Source organism: Thermobia domestica, chromosome 10 (assembly GCF_964235325.1).
Source record: "Thermobia domestica chromosome 10, izTheDome1.hap1.1, whole genome shotgun sequence".
Classification (NCBI taxonomy): domain Eukaryota; kingdom Metazoa; phylum Arthropoda; class Insecta; order Zygentoma; family Lepismatidae; genus Thermobia; species Thermobia domestica.
This window is the reverse complement of record NC_137463.1, coordinates 220,722,210-220,741,424: the sequence shown is the minus strand read 5'-3', so window position 1 is coordinate 220,741,424 and position 19,215 is coordinate 220,722,210. Positions and strand designations below refer to the sequence as shown.

Below are 19,215 nucleotides of genomic sequence, written 5' to 3'. Positions count from 1 at the left end.
TCTTTCTTTTAAAATATCTCCCTTAGCCTAAAGGGCATAATCGTGGAACGTTAAACTGAAAAAAAAATATTTTTTCTTTCTTTTAAAATATCTCCCTTAGCCTAAAGGGCATAATTGTGGAACGTTAAACTGAAAAAAATATTATTTTTTCTTTCTTTTAAAATATAAGAGAAATACAAGTGTTGCATAACAGAAAGAGCCACTTATCCTTTGATATAGCAAAGGAAAATGAAAGTAAATCTTACAGTTTAATGTCCCTCGATTATATCTTTAAAGGAAATGAAATCTTTAAGTTTTACGTCTCACGTTTATGCCGGTTAGGCTAAAGGAGACGGTGATTATGAGAAATGTATGAATTGGTGGAATGAAGAAAGTGGGAGGAAACGGGAGAACCCCGAGAAAACCCACGAGTACGATGTTTGTCCACCACAACCCTCGATTGTGCTTTGTAGGCTAAGGGACATGGATGATTAAGGCAAATGAATGATGATGAAAGGATTAGTGGAGTGAGAATGTGGGAGGAAACGATAGTACTTTGAGGAAACACACGGACACGATGTTGTCCATTACAAACTTACTTGGGCGGGGATTGAACCAGAGACCCCATCACCAGAGATAAGCGCAGTACCACAGAGCTACCATGTCCCCAATATACCAAATGACAAATTGTGTTCCCATTCTTCACAGAAATGGCATATTTTCATCCATTTTTATTCGAAAATGGCATATTTTCATCCATTTTTATTCGAAAATGTCATATTTTCATCCATTTTTATTCGAAAATGGCACATTTTCATCCATTTTTATTCGAAAATGGCATATTTTCATCCATTTTTATTCGAAAATGGCACATTTTCATCCATTTTTATTCGAAAATGGCATATTTTCATCCATTTTTATTCGAAAATGGCACATTTTCATCCATTTTTATTCGAAAATGGCACATTTTCATCCATTTTTATTCGAAAATGGCATATTTTCATCCATTTTTATTCGAAAATGGCACATTTTCATCCATTTTTATTCGAAAATGGCATATTTTCATCCATTTTTTCGAAAATGGCATATTTTCATCCATTTTTATTCGAAAATGGCAATTTTCATCCATTTTATTCGAAAATGGCATATTTTCATCCATTTTTATTGGAAATCATTCTATCTTAATTAAAACGAAGTGAAAGAAAAAAGTGTGTGGTGTGTAAGATTTCGTTTCAGATGATATCACATTTTTCTAGATTGTTTCGTTATTTACCCATCTCATATTAATTGATATTCTACAATTACTTCTCCACCTATTAAGATAAGGGGGGCACGGTGGCTCAGTGGTAGAGACCTTACCTCTGGTGCGTGGAGTCCCTGCTTCGATCTCCGCCCAAGTAAGTTTGTAGTAGGCAACAACGCATCCGTGGGTTTTCTCAAGGTATTCCTGTTTCCTCCCACTTTCTAATTCCACCACTTCTTCCATTATCATTCATTTGCCTTAATCATCTCTCCTTTAGCCTAAAACGTCATAATTGCGGGACGTTAAACTGAAATATTACATTTCATTTCATTTTTCCAATCGAACAAACCATGAATCTAAGCTACTTACGGGTTGATGGAGCTGTTTCCTAACGGAAAGTCTAACATTTTCCCTTAAGAGTCTTCATCCCGGTGAAATTAAAATACCGCTAATTTTACAGTAATTATGTGATATCTTCAAGTAGATAAAAGATAACCGAAATGTGGAACAAGAGCGCCCTAGACAATATTATTTTACATGAGAAACCGTTATCATGACTCACTTATCTGCTTTCGATTTCGAGCCATTTTGAAAATCGGCATTTATTTTCGCGTTTCTAAACAGCTGAAAACGGAAAGCCACTAGGTGACTTGTGATAACGGTACCTCACGCAAAATAATATTGTCTAGGACGCTCTTGTTCCATATTTCAATTATCTTTTATCTATTTGAAGATATCGCACAATTACTGTAAAATTAGCGATATTTTAATTTCGCCGGGATGAAGACTCTTAAAAACCCGAGATTTTGAAAGGTAATAATCAGTGGTCGAAATGAGACGGTATGCGGTGGTATGCCATACCGCCTCTGGTTTTACAGTGATAAAGGCATACCGCCTCTGGTTTTGCAATGATCAAGACATACCATCACTGGAGAGTAGACGCCAAATACCTTAAATAAATCCATTTTTATACACAGTAATTGACGAATTGCTTTGCATGTTAAAAGACTATTTCTTATGTAGAAATAATTTCGAAGTTGACAACATCAACATTTTTATCATTTTCACACCTTTTGTTTTTAAAATGAAGTGTTTTCAAAGAAGTTCATCTAGTTAATATTTTGATGTGCCATATTGAATTGTTTCTTTCGTATGCATGTGTATGCTTTCTTGTCTTAATTCATATAAATGTCATGTTTTGAGCATGGGCGTATTTAGGGGTTGTATGCTGTGGGTGCAGGCCTTACTGGGTTTGGAATACCCCATATTCGAATGGGGGATCCGGGAGTTTTCCTGCACGAAATCGTTAAGATAAAAACTCGGGTATGAGCATTTTCTTGCATAATTCTCTCTAATATAACATAAGGGTTTTTTTTTTTTTTTTTTTGTTCAGAAAGTTGTTGTGCGGGGATCAAAGTCTCCCCACGTCCCCCTCCTGTAACTACAGAGAAGCTCTCTCCAATGGTTTTCAGCCATTGTGTAAATAGAAATGCAATCTTTTAGGCATCATACCCTCACTGCATTTAAACATTTAGATAGACTGTATGTCGAGTCAAAATCGTAAAAAAAATTCATACCGCCTCTGCTTTTTTTTCACTTCGAACACTGGCAATAATAATAATAATAATTAGTTTTCTGAATTCTTATTTAGAAAGATAAATTGCCGATCAGTAGAAAGAGAATATTTTCTATATTAAAACTTTGTTACTATTATTATTTTAATAAATTAACTATTACGATGTTGTATAGCATTGTCTCCACAATTTCAAGGTTATAGCTTATGCATAAATCTCACGAAGGTTAACGACGCTCGCGCTCTCTGGTCAGTAATCGTTTGTGGTCGCTTTCGCTGCTGCTACCTACCGGAATTGTAGAGAACTACATCTGTCAGAGTAAACGCAGCAACTTGAGCCAAACCAAAGGAGGAGAGTGGGTATGTGTATTGTTTGTTGAAGTGATGGATACGCTGAAACAGAGTTTGTGTATGTTGTGAATATAAATCTGTGATTGATTACTACTTATCAGTGGCATTTATCTGCGCCTTCCAGTTTTATTTTTTCCCGGCTGTGGTAATCCTTAATTGATGTAAGTACAACTCAAGCTTAATTCAATATATTTACTAAAATGTACACATAGCGATTTGGGGGTAATATAAGGAGATGAATGCTTTGTAATCATTGTTTTTCCGCCTCACACACTGAAGACTTCAGTGAGATTGATAATAGAACTTCACTGCATTGATTAGAAGTAATATATATGTATATTTTTTTATGTAATCTCGCTCGTAAAGTCGGAAATGGGTGATGGTAGTAATGTGAAACCAGTATCAAATAACTGTAAACAAAGCTTCGTAAATGACGTTGTAGTAGCTAGAATGTGGCACTCAACTTTTGCTTTCCTGTGTATATACACATGCACACAAATGTTGTGTAAGCGAATCGAGTTATGGTTATACCAAAATTGCCCTTGCACCGAATTTGTGTTTGAAATTAATGACAATTTTATCATTTGCTTTCCTTTGAACTTAGTTTTGCGTTACCCAGCAATGTTTCTTCCTGCCATACTTTCGGGCCAGGCTCATAGCTATGGGGTGACCAGGGGGAACAGCCCCCTAAACTTAGTTTGTTGGTGTTTATAAATGAGTGAAAAATTATTTCAAGTTAGCCCCCCTGTGTTGGTGTTCTAGCTACGGGGCTGTTCTGGGGAAAAATCCTCCCCTTCTTCCTCGAAGCTAAAATAAATTACGATTACATACATTACTCTTTTGTAGGACATGTCCTTTAGCAAATAATGCCCGAGTCCAGCTTCCTCACATTTTGATTTCCCCACTCTCCGAAAAAACTTTTCTGGAAGAACGTCTGTTACCCAGGATTAAAAATATTTTATTCAATTGATATTGGAGGGGGCGCGGTGGCTCAGTGGTAGAGCGTTCACCTCCGGTGCTTGGGGTCCCTGGTTCGATCCCAGCTCGCGCCGTGTGGACTTTGTGGACAAACACCGTGCTCGTGGGCTTTCTCGGGGTTCTCCCACTTATTTTCATTCCACCATTTCACTCATCTCTCATCATCACCGTCTCCATTAGCCTAACCGGCATAATCGTGGGACGTAAAACAAGGATTTTAAATTGATTTTGGAGATTTTACAAGATTTTGCTAAATTTTCCCGAAACTTTGTACTTTTGGCAGTGGTGCCCACCCCCCCTCATGTCCATGACGCACCCCTCTCAATTGTCTATCCGTAGGTGTTCTTCCATGAAAATAAATCTTTTCGGTTAATTTTTACACCCCTCAAACATATTTATATAGATTTTTACCCCCCCCCCCAAATATTTCAATGACGCAGTTTGCGTCATAGCCCCCCTTTGTGGGCACCCCTGCTTTTGGAGTTATCTTTCCAATGTTTCCTCTGTGAATCATCTATTACAGTTTCTTAGCTGTTTGATCTCAAACCCTCCACAAGTGAAATTCACATGAATAGTCTCAATCGCTGTTGTCCACTGTGAGATATCTGGACATTTTATTAAACTATTTCAAAGCATGAAAATTGAACCATAGTCTTAATTTGTGATAGTGGATATTATATTTTGTTGAATAAATGAAAATCATTATATCAGGTTAATTTAATTTATATTTGTTTCATACACTAAAGTAGTAGATAGTTTTTGAAATTTTGGACGACTAATTGCAGTCAAGGATGACATTTAGAATGTCCTCTAACTCGTTTCATGGCTTCGTAACCGATCACCTTGTTTTTGTCTAAATTGTGATAAAGGTAGAAAACAACGAGCCCTGCGGGGCTTCTAACCCCCTTCGCTTCCTCAGCCATATTTTGTAAAGTAACACTGGAAATCTTACATGTACAAGATTGGGGGAGATGTAAATATTATCTCGTAAAAGAAAAAAAAATGACATTTTATTTTATAGTAAGGATTGAAAATAATAACGAAATTGGAAATTAAGGGATTTGAAGCTGTAAAATGACACACGTGTTGTTGTTTATATTGGAACCAGAGTGTCACTGTGGCCATAGATTAGTTTCTTAATTCATGCCTGTACTTTCCTTAATTTATGCCTGTGCTTTCTTTTATGGCGACACCCCATTCAGTTTTTTTTTTTTTTTTTTTTCACGTGTCAAACACTCCGGTGTAGGACATCCTTCTTCGCTTGACCATGTGAAACCCATTTTTTCGTATTCCTCATTATTCGATCTCACTTTCGCGTTCTTACAGCATTAAGAACAGTCTTGATATCTAGTGCTATTTTTGAATGTTACTGTCACAAAATTGTAGAAATCAATTTCTCAATCACGTAGTTAATGCACTGAACGAAAAGAAGTAGATTTAATGTATTGGTTATAAAAGTTTTTCAGTTATTAGTATTCTGAATTTAAATAAAACAAAACATTTCGTGACACCCTTGATGCGACACCCAAGTTAAATAGCTCTGTCTATGCTATAGCTTACCGCTACAGTTAGAAGCACCTGTCTGTAACTAAAAAGGTACGTGACGCTAATACCAGCTTGAAATATAAAATTCCATCGTGAGAGGCAAAAGATTCATTTTACTTTTGAATTATCCACGCTACACCAATTCATGACGACAATGTTCAGAAATAGCTTATTAATGTTATTCTCTCTCTCTCTCTCTTTTTTTTTATTTTTAATCAATGAAAATAACTGGTTTTGTTTTGTTGACACAAATACAGTGTCTCCACACCTTTTGATGCCCCCCCCCCCACATTTACCATAACGGAACCAGAAAAACTTCGTTCTCCATACATTTTGTTTGAAACGTTTTGGAACTTCACTGTTTGTCTTTCATTTGGTGTCCTTAAATACCAGAGCACAATTTTTGTTCCTTGCTTATGCTGAATTTTTGAGAATCGTGCATGAAGTTACTCCATAAATCACTTCCGCACTAGAATCAACATTGCTGATAAAACAAAATTTATATATATATTACATTACTGGTTTAGATTTCAGACTACAAATTGACAATTAACACTGGTTTCATGCTTATTGACTCATTATCATTACTTCTTGGCCCCCTAGAGAACTTTATTGGAGCGTGGATAATAAAAAAAAATCGCTCTGTGTTCCAAATGTCGTTGTAAATTCCCTTTGACTCTTTTTGAAAAATTAATGTAAAAAAAATTTCCATAAAATTGGATTCTCCGCACGGGTTGGTATCACTGGTTTGTGAGTGGATCCAGGCGAAGTAAGTCTGTGACGGATACCATTTTAACAGCATTATGAGGATCCTGGACAAACCAGTGTGCTGGGGCCCATGCAGCAACCACTCACAAGAATAAAATAATAATACTCTATAAATGACATACATTTGCCTGGGGCCCTTTGGCCACTTGTTTAAAATGGGCCTATATATTTAATGTCAGTGTTTTACAGTGAAATACACTTTTATAATACTCTTGCTGAAAGCGTTTCTAATTCGTTTTTTTATGTGGCAATCCTTTTGCCGCATGAAATTTATAATTGTAGGGAAGGTTACGATTGACAAATGGAACGAACGTAGTTGTTGGTTCATAGTCAATCTGATTGACCATAGTGAAAATATCAAGGATTTAGTACACATAGAATTAACGAGGAGAGAGAGATTAAAAAAAAAAAGAAAAAAGAAAAGAAAAAGAATATTACAGGCTAAGAACCGCAAACATAATGAACCGTATGGGTTATACTATTTCTTTTGTAAGTCAAAATTTTTCTGCAGGAATTCTGCAAAAATTTTCTACAGGAATTCTGCAAAAAAAATTCTACAGAAGAAACACTTGTGATTGTTAAAAATACGCTTTACGCGACGTAAAAAACAGTTCAAACTATATTTATGCGAATCGTTCGTGCATTTAAGACATCTACACATAGCAGACATGTTTTTACTTTTTTCTGTTGGCTATATTTGTTTCCTCTGACAATTTTTCTGCACAGGCGCTGCAAATTTTCTGCGATCACATCGCAGATCGCGGCATGTTCGGCTATAGGGCTTTTCTCCATGGCATAAGGTAAATTCCATTGTGCAAACTGTTAATGCAATGATGAGAAGTGTATAATCATGGTTTGTCTTAGCATTTTCCATTGTTTAACTTTATGTTAATAATATTATTGCATATAATGACAATAATTATAGTACGTATCAGTTACGACGCCAGAGGGGAGAGGAAGCGCCCTTCTTCCCAGTGGCAACATCGGTTCTTCAGACATGTTATGTTGTAAAGTAGGCCAAGTAATTTAAAACTATCATTATGAGTATTTATATGGTGTCTCAAAAGTCTTCCGACATAGGGTAACTCTGTTATTATCAAAGTTACAACAAAATGAAAGAGGGGAAACCGTCTGCAAATATGTTGTTTTCAATCTAAAGTGAAGGAATTTTTAATCGGACGAACCGTTTGGGTTGTACACTCTTTGTGTGCCCAGTGTTTAATGAAAGTGTAACGTTGCCATTTACCTAGACCCACAACACAAGTAAATGAAGTTGCTCTCTTGTATGCTATCGTGTCAATTGCCAGGCTGCATTCAGGTAAGTAGCAACGTTGCATTTTTTATTTAACATTGAACGCATAAAGAGCGTACAGCCCAAACTGCTCGTCCGATTAAAAAAAAAATCCTTCACTTTAGATTGAAAACATCATATTTGGAGGTGGTTTTCCCTCTTACGTTTTGTTGTAACTCTGATAATAACAGTTACCGTAGGTCAGCGAACTTTTGAGACACCCTATATATATACATACATGTATATATAGTTTTACATTACTTGGCCTACTTTACAGCATAACATGTCTGGAGAGCTGATGTTTCCACCGGGAAGAAGAGCGCTCCCCCCCCCCTTTAGCATCGTCACTGATATGTATTGTAATATGTCTGTGGCTTGAGTCTAAAAGGGCCATTTTCTTTGGGGGGGGGGGAGAATGAGATACACTTCAATTTTAACATCTATAAATGGATGTTTTCTTGTACAAGAAGAGCAAATGTCAGCACGAAATAGTTTGGAGTATATATCGTTCATATTAACATTTGCTTTTCTTGCTCAAGAAAATATCCATTTATACGCGTTAAAGTTTGACAAACATCTCATTTTTTGCCAAAAAGTGACATTAGTCCTTTTAGCCCAAGTCGACTTTTTTTGAAAATTGAGAGTTTAGAGGCGTAAGTTTCTTTTAGTGAGTTCTACATTGTGTAGAAGCTGCTAAGGCGAATTCATAAAATTGAGGAAGTTATAGCATATGGTTATGTCAAAATTAGCCAGGTAACTATTGTAAAATTTACCTTTAAACTGCTCTCCTGTAAAATTTACTTTTCCTGACTTAGCCGGTTTTTCACTGGAACCAGCCATATGTGCCCTACCAAGAAGTTAAAACTGTCGTCGTCACTGGTACAATATTTGACATAATTTAAAACCTTAAGGAAAATGTATTTTGGGGCAGGAGGCTAATAGTAGAGACTAGCAGCGTTCACCCCGCTTCGCTGCGGTCACCCCGGAACGCAATAAACCTCGTTAATTAGATAATTTTTACTTTTTCGCTTTCAAGTGATATGATAAAAACCATAGTAGATTCCAGTAAATGTTAACATTATATCGCCTGTCATTTATGTTAACCCGCCGAGTCACATGGTCATGCGGGTTGCATATAAATACGTTTATTTTTACCTATGATGAACTAATAACAAAGGATTTGTACGTATGAACACTTGAATGGTCAATTATCTCAAGACACTGGTAATTAAAAATTAAAGTGATATGATAAAAACCATCTAGGGTCCAAATCCTAATAACCCCCCAAAAATGAAAGAAATTGGTTCAGCCGTATTAGCGTGATGAGTTCACAAAGGATTTGTGCGTTCTCTTTTATATATATAGATTTTACTGAAATAGCCCCAGGTCACATTTTCATTTAAGTTTTTTCTTCTCTTTTTTCTGTGGTGAACCTATTCCATGCTTCAATTATACCTTCATGTTCGTATCGTATCGTATACAGTAAGGAAGTTTTATCTCGAAGTGGGCCCCTTTGATCGAGGGAAAACTTAAATGGGAAGGCAGTTGTATCCCCCCCGCAAGTTACAGTACTACTTATCGCTCTCACTAATAATAGTACCGTGACGAGTACAGTTCATAATAAGGAACGTGTCTCGCATCTTTCATATTCTAATTTAATTATTTTTAAGGGTTACTTTCAGCTTAATGGCATTTTCTGTTTCCTTGCGCGAGCGTTGTGCCGTGCCCCTGGGCAAGTGTCCATTTATACGTATAAGCAGGCCTGAGTGTGCAAGCCATGATGAGTTCGGAAGTCGAAGAGGAAAGAGAGAAATGTCATTATCAAGAGGAAAGACACTAACTTGTTAATTAATTAATTTAACATACGAGTATGTTACTTCCGTAGATTTCCTTTTATAACTTATAGATAGTGTGGATGTCCACCTTTAATGCGGAGAAACTACCACTGCCTTTGATTGTTCATGCACGAAATTTTTGCGCTTTAGTGCTTTCTTCGGCTGTTTTTTAATGTCCTTGAAACTGTTTTATAGACATTTCCTATAGCTTTGTTTTAATTAATTGAAACATGTTTTTCAATCCATATGAAAAACAAGGTTGGAATTTGTACCGTCCTTGATCTTCTGCCAGTCAATATATGGAGTCTTTTATTTGTCAGTTCTTGTTACTTCTCTGACTTGTGGAATAACAGGGTTTCGTTATACATTTTTTATATACTCTTACACTGTCTTTAAGGTGTGATAATCAAAGGTATAATCTGAGAACGTTCAGTTAAAAAAAAAAAAAAAAAGCTTTTTCTGGACCCACTAAGTCAAAAATAATAATTTGCTGATTTGTTTTAAAGTATTCTCGTAGTGTTGAGATGGTTTACAATATAATGTCAAACGCATTACTTACAGTATTTTGTTTCGGTACACGGACTGACTGACAACACCATTACCAGGGCTAGCCCCTTTCGGGTTGGACCCACCTGAAAAAACCCATTTTAAAACCCACCTGGGTTTTTGACTTTTTTGTTAGTGTATTATTGGTACAACTAAGGTGATCACATTAAAAGTTATTTTTATCGGATTTTAAACTTTCTTTGGGCGAATTATATGCTTTCATGTTAAGATAGACAACAATATTCAACATAAGACCTTTATAAAGCTCTAAATGCACTGAATGAATGAATAAATAAATAAAACCCTCACCTTAGCTTGAGATAATTGTAGAACAAATTAATGTGTGGATTATGCTTATAGCCTATTTGAAGTAAAGTAAGCGATTGTATATTTTAGAAAATACTTTCCATGAATAGTATGTTTCCTGACTCGTCACCGCCGAGGGACGTTATCCCTCATACGTTGACGGGTTTAAGGTCATAGGTGCCGGTACTAACAGTAAATATGTAAATACATTAGTAAAACTATTAGTATTATTTCTTACCTTTGATGGTAACAAAAGTATTCAGTAAAATTTGGTTTTCCAACAACAACAGTTAAGTTCAGTCATAACGTAAAAATTATTGTCAAAATTAAGAAGCTTAATGCTCGGAGCTCCGAAGACTACGTAACGCTTACTATTTTAAGTGCTGCATTCAAACTTTAGTATTAATGGAAGTTGCGATGTACAGTAAAGCAAGCTGCATTTTGAGGGAAAACCCGTCGTGGAAAAAGTGTTCGCGAAATTCCCGCAATTGAACCCACAAAGCATCGAAAGTGAATACTTCAACAATAAAACTATTTATTTTACGCTGGAGGATATTTCATTTCATTTTAGACATTTTGAAACATTTACTTTATAAAATATGAATTATAGGCCTATCTTTGTTAATTGTTTTAAATTAATTTTCGGAAAAGAACGGTCTTGCAACAAGTGCTCGGGTAATTCCCGTAATTGAATGCACAAAGCATCGAAAGTGAACTTCAACAATAAGACCATTTATTTTACGTTGAAAAATATTTAAGACTTTTTGATGAATTATGTCTTTGTTTTAAATTAATATAGCTATTTGGTATTCATATTTGGCGAACATCACTGAGGCTCCTAGGATGACTCTGATTGTTCGTTTGTCTGCCTTTACCACACAGTGTTCAACTTTCGGTCTTTTAAATTTTCAGGATACAAACCAGAGACACTCTAAATTTTCTGTTTAGATTTTGGCAGCATACCAACGTAAAATTACAAAATGGCGCGCTTTTTTTTAAAAAAAATAGCTGATATCCACTGGCGAAAATCCCGGGGGGATGATGGGGACATATCTCTTACAATCTTGGAACGGTCCCCCTCAATAATCCGATTGGAGATGTGTCTTTTAGGAAGAAATGTGATGATTTGTGTCCAACTGTCACAAAGGAAAGGGAGATGAAATTGATACCTTCCAGAAAAAACCTCAAATCTGACCGCCTCCCAATGTTGAAGACAACTCTGCTCCCCTACCCATGTTGTCCCTGAGTCCCACACAGGGGACATAAAATATGACGATATTATTATTACTTTACAACTTTCAAATCAGACTGGCAACATTGAAAACTGTTTACAGGGAATGATCATATCTGGATCATCCCTTGTAACAGTTTTCAATATTGCCAGTCGGATTTGAAAGTTGTAAAGTAGTAATAATATCGTCATATTTTATGTCCCCTGTGGAGGACGCAGGGACCGACATGGGTAATCCTCCCCAGCATTGTTTTTCTCCTTCATAAATATTTTGTACATCGCATATATATATATATATATACCGTCTTACCCGTCCCCCCAATGTTGAAGACAAATTTGCGCCGCTGCTGATATCCACGCTACAAAGCGCAATTTTAGGTCTTTCAAGTTGAAATTTTCAAAGTAGAAGCACGAGAGACTAAATTAGCTGTATACATTTTGGCGGCATAAAATTTCAAAATGGCGGCCATTTTTCAAAATAGCGGGTATCCATGCTACAGGGTGCAATTTTCGGACTTCTTAAGTTGATATTTTGAGGGTAGAAGCACAAGATGATCTAAAGTTGCTGTATAGATTTTTTCGGAGATCCAATATAAAATTTAAAAATGGCGGCAATTTTTTCAAAACAGCAGTGAATAGAAAGTTGTTGCAAGTTGTGACAATGACACTCATAAAATGTAAATCATATTTTAACATTTTTACCCCAAAGAGATTGAAATATTTCGAAAAAACCCAATTAAACCCGAAAAAACCCAATAAAACCCGAAAATACCCGAAAAAACCCACATGGGCCCAGGTGGGTTGGGTTTTTTCAAAAATACCCGGGTTTTTTCAAACCCTGGCTAGCCCTAGGCAATTTGCCGCCCCCCTTCTCCAGAAAGAACAAATCTTATACCTAGGCAACGATTTTAAGCATGCTACCCCCATCATGACCAACGGAAGGGAGGGAAAGAGCACTCGCACTTCGAAAGTCTAAACACTACAAATACAATCTCGTGTGTGTGTGTTTTTTAACAAGATAAAGCAAATACACATGTAAAGGAAAGATGGTAGTTTTAATTCTTTTTATACAATTCAATATCGAGCTTCAATCAATATATCAATATATCAATCAATATATAGAATCAATATATCAGATTCTATTTCCTTTTTTCTTTTCTTTTCTTTTTTTTTTTAAGAAACTTGTTTCCACCTTTAATAATAAGGAACTTGTTTGTGACAAGACCAGATTAGTATGCATATCGAAACTATCATAACTAACTAAATGGAACAGGGTTCGCTACTCGAACAGTGTCAGCTTTAGCGAGTAGGCCGGGTACATGGGCCTACCCCAAAATTTTGAAAAATGTGTGAACGCTAAAAGATCAAATACAGAGTACATATATTTTCCAATATTTATATTAATGTTAGATTATTATTTAACAAAAAGCATCATTCACTACTGTAAAGTAATTTCCTACTGTCATTAATCAATCAAATGTGTATATGTACCCATAAACGAGGGAGCGGGCCTACCCAAAATTAAAAACCTAAAGCCGTCCATGTTCGAAAATTGTGCACTGATAACGTTTCATAATCACAAACCATAAGACAGTGTCGTAACACACTCACAGTTAAAAAATTATAGTGCATTCTTGAGCAAAGTAGAATTCTACAGTTAAATAGGTACTTGCGTAGAAATAGTGCTTGCGTATGTAGTAAATATTAGTGTTTACAACGAGATGTGTTAAATCTTTTGTTGCGTCAGTGTTGGAGAATGGTGGCTTTTACGTCGTTAAAGACTCACACGCCGTTTTTCTTTTTCCCGTTAGTGTTATCTCCCGAGAACTTCCGCCATTGCAACAATAAAGTAGAAAGATGTGATGTGACAAACTTCCTGTTGTCAGTGGACATGGACAATCGCAAGCATGGGTGTAGATAGAGGTAGACAGAAACAGTGTTCCGGAAGTTCTTATCAGGCGTTGCTCATTTCAACAAAAGAATCGGTCATTGGTCCATTAGCTGTATCTAATAGAGTGGAAGTTCCGATCGTGTGATCTGACGCTTTCAGTATGAAAGTGTGGTATTACAAACTACACTGATTAGATACACTCGTATACGATGGTTGAATTTTCACTCTGAAGATATCTCGACTGTCAACCAGGGACTAAAGATGCCCAAACGTCTCAGCCCGTGCTAGCAGAAGCCTTAGGTCTATACTGTAAGTAGATAGCGAACACGAGCCTAAATGAAGATAGGGATTGCGAGACCAATAATTGCAAGACACGGTGACTCAGTGGTAGAGCGCTCACCTCCGCTTCAAAAGGTCCCTGGTTCGATCTCAAGAGTGTGAATTTGTGCTGGTCAACATTATGTCCATAGGTTTGTCGAGATTCTTCAATTTACTTCTAATTTCCTTTCAATTTCCTTCCTTTTTTTTTTTTTTTTTTTTTTTTTGCATAGTCATTTGCTTTATTAATCAGGCGGATTAAAGTCATAGTGGTGTAAGTCACTTTTTGAAAGAGATTCAAAATCCAGATCTAGTTAATCTGTTAACAGAAAACGTAAATCGGAGCATCATTCAACTGCCAACAGATCGGAGTGGAAGTTCTAGTGATAAACAGCTGATTTGTTTCCGAATTCGCGTTAATTTATGGACAAAAAAAAAAAAAAAAAAGTCCACTCACTCGTTTTCTTTAGTCTAAAAGGCATAAACGAGGGGCGTAAAACTATAAATTCTATTTTAGTTCATTTGAGAGGCGAGAGATCGAATGAGTTCCGATTACAAAATACCCATCTGTGTCAGAGACATACATAAGATTGAACTTCAGAACCGATTTTGTGAGAAGTAAGGGTAGAGGATTGAGGTTGAAGAGATGTTTTAATTTTTTAATGTTACAATTACTCTGAGGAAAGAACGTAGACTGAAAATATTTGAGAACAAGATTCTGAGACGAATATTCGGATCCAAGAGGAGCGGAAATGGGGAATGGAGAAAACTTCATAACGAGGAACTACATAATTTATACTGTTTACCAAACATTATTAGGGTCATCAAATCTAGGAGGCTCAGGTGGACAAGTCATGTAGCGAGAATGGAAGAATGTAGGAATGCTTTCAAAGTTTAGACTGGAAATCCAATCGGAAAACGATCATTAGGAAAACCTAGGCGTAGATGGGAGGATAGTATTAAGATGGATCTCGCAGGAATAGGAATACAAAGTAGAAACTGGATCCAGTTGACTAAGGACAGAAGTCAGTGGAGAGCTTTTGTGAACGCAGCATTGAACCTCCATATTCCATAGACCATAGAGTTAGTTAGTGTTACAATTTGATAATCACATCGGGGCCGCGGTGGCTCAGTGGTAGAGCGTTCATCTCTGGTGCTTGGGGTCCCGGGTTCGATCCCAGCCCCGTCAAGTGAACTTTGTGGTGGACAAACACCGTGTGCGTGGGTTTTCTCGGGGTTCTCCCGTTTCTTCCCACTTTCTTCATTCCACCATTTCATTCATTACTCATCATCACAGTCTCCTTTAGCCCAACCGGCATAAGCGTGGGACGTAAAACTCAAAAGATTTCATTTCATTTCATTTGATCATCACATTTACTAAGAAGCTGAAGTCGTTAAGTTAGCTTACTGAAACATGGAATTGACAATATACAATTGTCGTTAAAAAAAGAAAGAAAGAAAGTACAGGTTAAAGATAATATATCAGAACTTTGAAAACAAAATAATATAATGAGCAAGCAAAGTTCAAACAATATCTTGCATTGTGAGCAAGTTGAAAGAAGGGAGCTTGTGCAACATAAGAACAGAAATGATCATTTTGAGGATGAAGCTCGCGTTTGCTAAATGAGGTACGCACATACAAACTTCGTTGGGCTCTCGCTCCCTAAGGGCTTGGACCAACAGCGTCTAGATTGCAATCTAGGTGGTGTTACTTGGACTGATTATCCTCAATGGGATTCGTGCTCACACCCACTATCCTAAGCGTTTCTCGTTTTGTTTTGTAAATTTATGTATAACATTTATAGACGTACATTTTCTTAATTTCATCTAGAAGTTATCAGAATCCTTTGCGTTACAAGAGGTCCACGAACACATTTAAATTATATTTATCATTGGAGTATGGTGTGTAATGACTTACATATCTTTCAAGTTGATAAATTCTTTTCATTACGTTCGCACAATCTCTTCATCACTTTAGTGTTTTCGTATTACGAATCATGTTACGGTGTCTTTGAGATCAAAGACTTGGGTGAGCTGGTGTTGCCCGCAAGGCCCGTGAAATTTCTCGTTTCGTTTAGTGTAGGTCTCATGTGATCAGGCTCACTATCCTTAAAGGGATTCACGTTCACTAAATGAGGTTCCTACTCGTACTTGCTAAGCGCATGCATTTCGAGGTCCACGATACGCTAAAAGAAGAAAAACATACTAACAAGTAAACGCTTTTCCGTAACCATCCGGAAACTGCGCATATATTTAGATAAAGAGGGGGAGGGTCAGGAGAGAGTATAGGCAGGGTCTTCCGGGCAGACAGCAGAGGGTTCGGGAGCAACAGGCTTCCATACCCGTGATCGGAAAACAGGTCAAAGAGAAGTGGACATTTCCCATAATCTTAGGCTATTTGAGAAAGCGTTACCCCCTGTAGCGAACGCGGCCAAAGTGGCTATTCAGTAATTTTACTTTCACCAGATGTGTAAATCATACTGTGAGCCAGTCAGGGTTTCCAGGTCTTTTTGCCAGGTCCAGGTGTGTAATAGCAGAGTTCCAATACTCTGCACAAACCATCTTCCAAGCAGCTGTTTCTTGCTACAATCCCTTTGCCTGGCAACACGTCTTTCCTTTTTTTTCCCTTCCTTTTGAAATCTTTTAAACAGCAGGCGGTCTATTGTTCCGACCCGCACTAAATACACTCGAGCTGACGTTTTCTCAGCGATTTTATTGCTTTCGCGTTTATGATTAGCCATCTACATTTAAATACATGGTCAGCGTATTCCAAGAGTACGCATGAGCAATAAATCGTCGTCGGCAATTCAAAACCTGCTATGTGACATTTTCGGCCATTTCGAGATAATAGTACTATCTGGCGCAGCTTTTAGACTCTTTTAGACTCTCTAATGTATTATTACTTGAGAAGGTGTCAAGTTACGTGCAGCATCAAATATTACTTATCACTTTTATAAAGCGAAAAATCTAACCAGGATACTGTTTTTCGTTCCTCCTGAAAAATTTATAAAAATGCACAGCAGGTTTTGAATTGCCGACGACGAAATACGCTTTGCGATCGCCTCAAACAGCCGGGTACATAGAGTGAGGAAAGGAAAGGATAGGATATGCGCGATGCAAACATGTATGTCAGTGCATATGTGCATCTGCCCATATCCTGCGCTAACATGTCTTTTGTTATCCGCGCTTCTCCGCTATATCGGTTTGCTTCTCTCTCCCTCACTCACGTGAAAGGTAGGTATTCCATTTTGCATGAATTCTACTCTTTCGTCGTTTCGAATACTACCTGCACTCTTCCCCATCTCCTGACAGTCAATTGACCTTAAGACGTTACCAGGTGACCATCGTGGTGTGGTTTCCAGCGCTGCCAAGTGAATTTGACGAAAATCAAATGTGTCGGTTCGAGGAAAAGAGTAGCAGTAAATTTTATTGACCAAGAGTGTTCCGCAGTCAATTTATTGTAAATTACATGAGGTAAATTGTACAAAAAGATTTTCTGACAGTGTATGAATAAATCCACCTTTAATCTTCCCTTGCGTTTGCTGCGTCATTAAAAAAATAAACATGTTACGAGTAGAATGTAAACTTGATTGAATATATTGCAACCAGTGTGCGAATTAGATAATTTATATTGGGGGGAATAAAATTAGGCCAACAGGACGTAGAATCTGAAGGTGCAATAGATCAAAATAAGACAATAATACCTTACCCCCCACTTATACACACAAATGTGATATGACATATGTAATAAATAAGGGATTTATTAAGTCAATACATTACTAACAAGAACTATGTATATAGCTCATTCGTGGCTAAGTGGTTGGCGTTCGCGCCTTTGACGTGGGAGACCCGGGTTCGATTCCCGGCGGCAGCTCATGTGGTTCGGATTCCACGTTAAATAGTAGGTCTCGTCTCATATAGCCTCGCTGCTGAAAGGGACGTTAAATTCAAACTCAACTTAACTCAATAACTGTGTATATATTGTTTGACATGCACACACTACAGCTAACCTTTCTGGATGTGTTTAAATGTTGTACTCACACCCGTGCTCATAGCTTTCTAAGGTTTATTTACTTAATAATTTGGCCCGAGTGATAGCCATGATCACAAGTATATGTTAATTTTTCCGCTTATATTGAAATCTACACAACCTTGCAAAAGAAAACGTACTTCAATATTATGAAAATTACTAAAAGTATCAGTTAAACCGGACTAACCTTTCTTTTTCTTTCTTTTCTTTTTTTAAAAATACGTATTAGCCTATCACGTATTGTATTGTTGCTGGTTCCGATTTCTGGCATCAAGATCAAATCGAATGCCAAATATTTAAAAACCCTTAACTTAAATTTCGAGCTTGTGCTTCTATTTCCTGCTAATGCTGCACTTTTTTTTCTTTTTTTCTTTCTTTAGGTATCCATTCCGTGACAGAGCTCAGAAATCAACACACAATTACTTTACTGTTAGGTTACAGCTGTTTTGATTCACTATGTGCTACGTTATAAAATGAAGTATAAACACTACACTGAACTTTTCCAGACAGCATTATTGGCGTCGACAGCAAACTGTGCTTATACAGACACGGAGAATCAGTTGTATTAGCAAATGTTGAAACTAATCTTATGCGCTTGCTCATCTTCACTAACTTGTCTGCTCACTACGGACACACCCTAAGCATCTACGTTAGCATATAGCCACGAGAGAATATATAACTCAGATTTTGAGTACAGTTTCAAAAGTTCATTTCCGTAAACTGTAAAAGGTAGTGATGTCCAGGCAATAATAATCCGCTAAAGTTCTATTAAGTCTACTTCTTCTATTTATTAAATATTATGAATAGTAAGCAAACTTGCAAACTAAAATGAAATATAACAAAAATTAAAACAAGATGATAATCGATACAAATGTAGAGGATGAATATGACCTCCCGCCTTCGCCAAGTACGATGGAAGAAGCTATTTGTTTACTTCTTCTTGGCCAACTTCTAAGAGCATTTATAAATCCATATTCTACTTTGTTATACGCAATTAATACATTCAAATTCACGAACGACGAAACTGAAGGATGTGGGGATACGTTTCCAAGTAACAACTATAGTCATAATAATATAGTTCAACTAAGCAACGGTGGAAATAGATGGGAAATCAGAAATAACCAAAACTGAATAGTTTACATCGCTAATTTACATTTCGAAATACGGCTAGCAGATTAAACTTACAAGAAATGACAAAAAAAAAAAAACAAACAAACAAACAGTGAAATTTGGCGTTATACTAACAAGTAAGCATGGTTTGGGGGGGGGGAGCGAGCATCCCCGGTGGGGATACTTCAGTTGATTTCTTTGGGAGGGAAACAAAATGTGA

The 19,215-nt window shown here is 36.9% G+C and overlaps 1 protein-coding gene across 1 annotated transcript in view; it reads left to right on the top strand.

Moving 5' to 3' along the window:
* Positions 1–3,107: 3,107 nt before the first annotated feature.
* Gdap2 (ganglioside induced differentiation associated protein 2) overlaps positions 3,108–19,215 on the top strand; it is a 250,942-nt gene continuing 234,834 nt past the window's right edge. The window contains exon 1 of the mRNA XM_081729124.1: positions 3,108–3,307. The gene's annotated coding sequence lies outside the window, so the exon portion shown is untranslated. The remainder of the gene's footprint in view (positions 3,308–19,215) is intronic.